Source organism: Poecilia reticulata, linkage group LG14 (assembly GCF_000633615.1).
Source record: "Poecilia reticulata strain Guanapo linkage group LG14, Guppy_female_1.0+MT, whole genome shotgun sequence".
NCBI lineage: Eukaryota > Metazoa > Chordata > Actinopteri > Cyprinodontiformes > Poeciliidae > Poecilia > Poecilia reticulata.
The window spans coordinates 10,306,764-10,314,572 of NC_024344.1; the positions used below are offsets into that span (position 1 = coordinate 10,306,764).

Here is a 7,809-nt window from a genome sequence, read left to right on the forward strand (position 1 = left end):
GTCTAGATTTATTCATGTAAGAGCCTGTTTGAGGCCCACATTAGCCTAAGGAGGACTTTGATTTATGCTTTCAAAAACCTTCATGTTGATTTTACTSTATCTTTAAATGTCATCAGAATATAAGCAGTCTTGAGTTTTGGTGGGAGTTTTTGCTTTTGGACAGTTATTGTGTTGAATTATTTTGAAAWTCCTTTATCACCTACACATTSATTTTTGCCAAACATTTTGAGAAAACATTCAGCAGACATTTCTCCTTCAATTKTAATTCTGAATTGTGTAATCTTATCTTATCGTGACAAGGAAATGAGTTTATCTTCTCGAATCCTGCAGGTTACAAACTCGGRTGGCGCTGTTAGAAGTTAAACTGTTCTGCAAAAGATGCACRTGRAAAAAAAAAGTTTCTTWATATTGCATTCAAAGCTGTTCAAAAGTAACATTTTGAGAAWGAGGAGTTTGTGAGTCCTTCTCTTTTATGTCTTTGAGCTGTTTGGGAGCGAGGGAGGGGAGGCACAGRGAGGAGGGGGTAGGTGGAGTAAGGTTGGAGTCCCACACAAGGGGAATCACTGGCAAAGGAGCCGTTTCATACAGTTCTCCTTTGAGCTCTCTGTGTGCCTCTGTAATATCTGTCAGTCTGCATGCACCTGTGTGTTTTAGCACTCACTGGTTTCTCTCACTCCTACAGGTTGTTTATCTGTGTTGTCACGTTAGTAGCCCGTGCAACAGGCATTGGAAGGGAGACAGAAATTAACCCGGTACACTTACAATAACAAAACTCAGAGCAGAGGAATTGTGTTTGGAGAGGTTTTTTTTCTTTTTTTTTTCTCCCCTCCATCTTGAGACTCAACGAATCCGAGGAACAAACTTGCCTTGTTGGAGCCGAGGACTGACAACAGACAGAGTTATGTGAAGAAAAGGGTGAGTTGCTCACAAACAGCTGAAGTTACTTTGACTTGTTTGGCTTCAAACTAAATACWCAGAAATGTTTTGCTAGCTTGTAGATCTTTCCTTGTAGAGGGGTTAACTGTGCAGAACTGAAGTTCTGATGCAGTTTTCTTCTACTTGCGTTGTTTTTATTCCTGCGTGCGTGCGTGTGTGTTTGTGTACACATGCATGTGTGTTGTGTTTTTATGAGGTGTTGCCTGCTCTGTGCTTGGTCTTTGGAGTAGAYTCAGCTGCTCTGCGTCTCTCCGGGTATGTCTTGTTGTGCCGTGATCATTTGTACAGACATTTCACATGTCCAGAAATAAACACAGTTACTGGAACACACGTATTGCCACACACAGGAAACAAGAAGACGGTATAACGTCTTTACTTTAGATCAGACACTAGATCAGGGCTGTTTAGTAGTTGACTTCAAATAATTTGATTTAGTCCTGAAAATATACATATTTTTTACACGTTGTTTAAAATTAAATTGACTCTGGGTTCTTAAAATTTTAGCCTCAGATGGTGTTCATTGTTACAACTTGTTGCTATGTGCAGTTGTCAGTGATGATGGCGGGTGAACTTAAATGCAAGCTGAGCTTCAGTGGCTGATGTGTGATGAAGATAMAATATAGTTTAGTAAAACTAAGGAAACCAGTGTGGTAGATGGTCAATGATTCAGAAAACCAACAAMAAACTGATGAGAAACGCAAGAAAACACCTGAATCTTACAAAGAACATCAGAAAACTTGGGTGTATATGACCTCTGAGGGAGGTAATGAATAACCACAGGCAGGTGTGGCCGTTGGTAAAGTGAAACCTGGACCAGGAGCCCAACGGACATGATGTACATTTATTTGCAATTGTGCAGTGGTTGATTCGTTCAGAGATGGTGTTAGGTATTAGTTTAAATAACTTCCTTGAAAGTTGTTTTCCTTACATAATGTTAACCACTGTTTACCAAACAATGCCAGGAGCTTAATTTGATGTTTGCAGATGAGSCATTTATTAACCAATGAGTCAACAGTATACAATGAATGTGTCTTTATGTTTTCTATTTCTGATATTTGTTAAGCAAATGTTAAGAACATGTTTCTTTTATTATTACAGGAAACCCACAAAAAGAGTAACCAGGAAAACTAAATCAAACCTTTGATGTTGGATGAAATTAAAATATAGCAACATGGTGTTTCACACTTTTACCAAAAGCCTGATAAATTTCAGGAAAATCTGCTTAAATCCATAAATGTCTTAGAAAGCATGAGCTACATGTTTTGTTYCTACCCTATATTATTTGGTAGGCTTTAAAATTGAATGAACTAATCAGACTTTCTTCCAAATGCCTTTTTCCCGGTTGTCCTTGCAGTGCGACTTGCTAATTAAATTTTTTTCACAAATTCTGATTTTCATAGAATWTTCAATAATTTTTCTTGAAAACTTTATAAATGTGCTATCGTTYCTGCAGTAGTATTGACTTAAACAGACACTGAAGGAATTGTGTATTTATCTCCATTTATGGATTTAAGCAGATTTTCCTGAAATGTATCTTTTTTTTTTTTTTTTCCCCACTGAGCTAGAAAAAATTAACATGCGGTTGGTTGATGAGTTTACAGTCCAAAAGTGGTGGGGAGTCTCTGGTTTAGTTTTTAATTATGGGAATCCGGGGTTTTGCCTGTACTTAGGAATTGGATCATTTTGACTCTCACCCAAAACCAATCTTGAAAAAATATTTAATTGTCTGGCTGATTGATTTGATTTAATGCATTTAAAATAAAAATTAATATAGTGATTTTACATTCATTCTTAAATATAGAAAAATATCTGAACATTTTTCAACATATTTCTAAAATGATTGCTTTATATTAGTTTATTGTATTTGATAATTATTTGGTACAACTTTTGCTTAAAGGAGTTTAAATTTATGCTTAAAGGAGTTTAAATTTAAATATCTTTGTTTTATATTTCAAAAGGACAGTTTTATTGCATTTCATTTTTTGTAACTACAGAAGTTTGAGCATAAAAACATCCAAATAGAAACACAACTCTAACAATACTTGATGTACTTGAATATATAAATAAACTCTTTATCCACAACATGGGAATATATTGGTTGTAAATAAACAACAAATACAACAAATAAAAATTAAATCAAAAATCTTAAGGTAGCAGCAGGCATTTCTAAATTAGTGTGTTGGATTAAATGAATAAAAGTTTAATATAGTCACTTATGGATGCATGTTGTATTTCAGTAATAAATATTTTTCAGTTATTTCTTATATTTGTGTTTGAGTACATTTTAATTTTGAGATGACTTTTTTGCAGTTAACAACTCCTGTTAACTGCATGAGAAGCGTTTCACATGAGCTTTTAAAAGTTTTACAGTGCACACCATCAGMTAGGTTATTTCCAAAAACAAATACACTCTTGTTGATGATAATAAGGTTGAATGAATTATGGATCTGGTTTAACAAAGACTATAACACTAAGCCCACTGAGAGCTTAACTTGTTCTTTTCTGTYGTGAGTTATTCCGTTTTAAAATGTACATGCTGTCCCAGGATATCCTGCAGGAAAACTGATAAAAATAGCTTTTCTGCTCTTATTTCTTTCTCAGGTTTCTCCTGGAGGCACTCCTCTTAGAAATACTGACATAATAGTTCTCACATTTCTGTAATCTACAAACAAATCAAATCTGCTTTAAGCAGTACATTTGTTTGAGATTTAAAAAGATTTAATGAGTTGTTGAGGAAATGCAAAGTGAACACCAAAGACAATAAGTTATTGACAAATGTATAAAAGGATGGTGGTGGTTGTTGGGACAAGAACAGCATGTTTCGGTCTTTGCGTGCTTCACATTCTTAGCTGCTGACCTCTRTGGAAAATAACAACAGCTGGCCTTGAAGGTCAYACTGCCATAGCCAGTGGCTGAGACTGACTTTTTTCTGGTATCATGGTTGATGTTTGCAAACTCATTGATCTGCTCAGTATCTATGGAGCAGGTTATTTTGGGAGCTTTTTCAGAATTATTTGACTGTTCATGAATCCATTCACTATAAAATCTTTATCTGATACATTTGACAGAACTTTATCTCTTTACCGAGGACAAGTATGAAGTTAAGTATGAGCTCCCAGTGACAGGATATGATAGAAAACCTGTTTCTTTGTTGGCATGAAAAGACAGTCTCAATGTCCCAATGGCGTGATCACACACCATTTCACTAAACGGTTTAGAGTAATCCCTAAACAAACCAGAGGGGCTTTASAGGCAGTGAAAACTTCTGCTTGGCTCGTTGTACACAAAGTAAAACATCTATTAACAAAAATAAACATGTTCTTTTTAAAAAGTAACCATGACATGAAGTGTAGTCCAAATTCTAAGACCTCTTTATGCACTTGGCTTTCTGTATGCATTTTTAAAGCATATATTTGTACAGAGAACAGCTGGTGGACCGCCAGAAGCGAAATGTTCTCCACAGTAAAGACTGCTTACATCATAGCTGGAAATATTTGAAAGTTAATATTTCTGATTGTTTGGAGGAACATTTGCACTTGGAGAACCTGGCAAAAGTATTCACACCACTTGAACTTTCATGTTATCCCATAACAACTCCAAACTTCAGACAGTTTATTTGGATTTCATGTAATTTACCAAATAAATTGTGAAGTGAAAAAAAAAAGAGCTATTTTTGTTACAAATACTAATAAATTAATTTGTTAATTTGTTTTGGGTTTGTCTAACATCCTGGCAACTAAACTGAAAGCTTTCCCATTTTTCTTTGCAAATCAAATTAAGCAGATAAAGAGCATAACTAAACAGTTTAGTTACATTTAGAGTCCTAGACGCTACGAACTGTAGGTTTGGACTGTAAATGGGCCRCCCMCATGAAAATGCTCTAATCTTAACCAATGGTTMATTTTATAACAAGTTCCACCTTTTTAAATACCAAGATTTATGAGTGACTTTGACTTTTTCACTTTGCTCTAACTTAAAAAAGAAAGTAATGAAAAACAATATATTTTTCCATTAGCGTCTTGTTCACACATTAGGTCTAATTATGCATTTTATTGTTTGTAGTTAAGAAATCTCACATAAAGTTTCCCAACACTCCCTGACCTCCGCATCTAACATGGAGGCTGTGACAATATGAGTAAAAAAAACATTTATGTCCACTTTTAAACATTTCTACCTCATGAAACTTTTCATACACTCTTCTTTCAGCAATCTCTTTTAGTGAACATGTTGCTTCAATTATTGAAAGTACAAAATCACAGAAATACAGGTATTTGTAATAATTATCATAGTCCCTGAGCAGTCATTTAGAGAATCCCACCGGGTTTTGAACTTAGAGTTGGYATATTTTTAAATTTGGTTTCTTGTCATTCTCAGATCCTTTGGTAGAATTACAGTTGTCTTCAGAGTACCACTGTATATATCCTGTAGACTCAKCCCCAGGACTACCAGTGGTTCTTATACCACATTTTGAGAACTCTGGATTTGAAGTATTCCATCGTAGCTCAGGCTGCAGCTCCAGGATTGTTGTCCTGCTGTCCACCTTGTGTAATCTTCAAGGGACCAACAGGTGCAAAATTGACTTTAAAATCTCTGGAAATAGATACTCATAGAAATATTTACTAAGGATGTAGGATATATCTGTATCAGACGATGTTAGTTATTTTTTAACGTATATGTATCGGTCCGACAAGTAAAATGGGATCGATATGAACAGCTGATGTTGTTTCCTTCTTGTTGTTTGTGTGTGTTTCAGTCATGCGACAGTGATGCAGCACAGGATTATGGGGCGTTRAACTGGAGCAGAGAAGCGGCGTTAAATGGGGTTGAAAGTGCAGGAAAATTTTCATATTGGTGCATCCCTAACAATTACTGCTTTGTAGTCTAAAATTAAGAACACAAAAATGTGTGTACACTAGTCTTTAGGTTTTGTCTTTATCCTCTTTAGCCACTTTAATAGATAAGCTTTAAGCCATATTTTTATTTTTTGTRTCCAGGTAGCCTACARGATGTTTTGCACCTTGTTATACCCASAAACACCTTTGCCAGTGATGTAGATGGTGCACTCTGCTGCCCATTTGTTGCAACCGCTACGGTTTGAAGGACATTTATTTTCCAGTTTTTCGTAAAGCTACACTTGTGCTTTGCAAACATCAGCTTTAGCGCAGTCCTGCTGTCTGTTCGTCAGTGAAGGGATGAGAACCATCCACTAGGGAGCATGTCAAAGAAAGATTGGTGTATTTCATGCATCACACCTGTCAATTTAAGTATATCTTTTGGTCCCCTGATAAATGGTAAAAACCCAGACATTGTCATCCATCAATGAAATCCCCCGGATGTGAAAAGTGGATATGTCCGGTGGGGAAAGAGGACGTTTGGTCACCTTATCTTATCTGACCAGAGCATCTTCTCCCACATGTTTATTGGGTTTCCTACCTGGCTTGTGGCTTCCTCTGGTTTTCTTTCAAGATGAACTTTCTACATAAAATTTCAGAAAAGCACACAACAGTTTCTGTTGGGTGTGAACAATGGTTATCCTATCTAACTGACTTGTATTTCATGGGTTTCTTGGCTTCTTCTCTCATTCTTGTCTAGCCTGTTAACTTAGGTGGACAACYGTGTCTTGGTAGGTCTGCCTTTGTGCTACATATTTTTTTTTGTTTTCAGATGATGGCTTGAACTTGGACATTCTTAGTGAGATGTTAGCTTATATCGGTTTGCGTTGTATAACTGCATAAAACCATCTTAAATCTCTCAAATATTCCTTTATAAACAAGTTATTTGGAAAAGTAGTTGCTTTATATTTAGGAGTACTGCATCTCTGAACTAGAATGTGTGACTACCTATAGATTTAKCTACTGATAAATGAGTAAGAGTAGTACTTTTTTCAGSCATAGGCATTTTTTTTCCAAAGTTGGCAGAAATGACTAGTTTTAACCTGTTCTCCTTTTTCCTCTTAGGACAACTCCTCGTAAAAGGAACAACTCTAATAAACTAATTCCTGCTACGCCTGCCAAACCGCACGCTTGCCGTCGGCTATAAAATATGAGCCTCCGCTTCCCCTTTTCACTGCTGACATTGCCCTTTTGACCTCTTCTCATACCTTTTTTCTGTCTCCATTGTCTTCTGCTTTTTAAAAAATCTTTTTATGTCTGTTATTGTTGGGCTTATTTTGGCTTTTGTTAAGTTTTCAGGTTTTTGTGTTTTGTAATTCTCAGTCAATTATTAGTTAGTGGTAGTCATGGGTAAAGCAGTTGGACAAGTGTATCGCTTTAGAATGTTTAAAACTGCTTTTAAAGGTGAAAGCATTATTAGTTTTTACCTAGTGAATAGAAAGCGATCGACCTCAGTAGATATAGAGTTTTCTTTRGCCTTGCTGACATTTTAAAACTAGGATAGCCTATTTTATTGGTATGTTATTCAGCTTTTTTGGACAGATTTTTTTTATTTTTTATCTCACATTATTTTTTTCACCATAAAGGTTTTTTATAGCATCTTTTTATATTTACTTGCAAAGTTTTTTTGATGGTTTCTTGATATAAACATCTATGTATGAGGTAAAAATATAGTTGGATGATATGGCTGAAAAACACAAACTGAAACATATCAGTCAACATATAATTATTGATTAGTTTTTTGTTTTAAATATCCCAAATACTGCCAAACTGGTGTCGTGACYTTTTGTTCTTTTTCTTTTAAGCTGTTGCACTGGGTTTCTCTGTACTGTTCTTGTTTGTCTTTACTGAGTTATGGGGCACAGTGTTGAGGTGGCCAGATGTATTGTGGGTATTCTGTGGATGCTTGACATTTCACAGTGGAGCGTAGCGATTGCCTACATTTCTCGTGACAAATTTCTTCATTTTCCACAATCCGAAT

General features: G+C 35.6%; 1 protein-coding gene across 3 annotated transcripts in view; it reads left to right on the top strand.

Moving 5' to 3' along the window:
- Positions 1-572: 572 nt before the first annotated feature.
- LOC103475800 (sorting nexin-19-like) overlaps positions 573-7,809 on the top strand; it is a 142,820-nt gene continuing 135,583 nt past the window's right edge. For all 3 annotated transcript variants that reach the window (XM_017308583.1, XM_017308582.1, XM_017308584.1), the window contains exon 1: positions 573-915. The gene's annotated coding sequence lies outside the window, so the exon portion shown is untranslated. The remainder of the gene's footprint in view (positions 916-7,809) is intronic.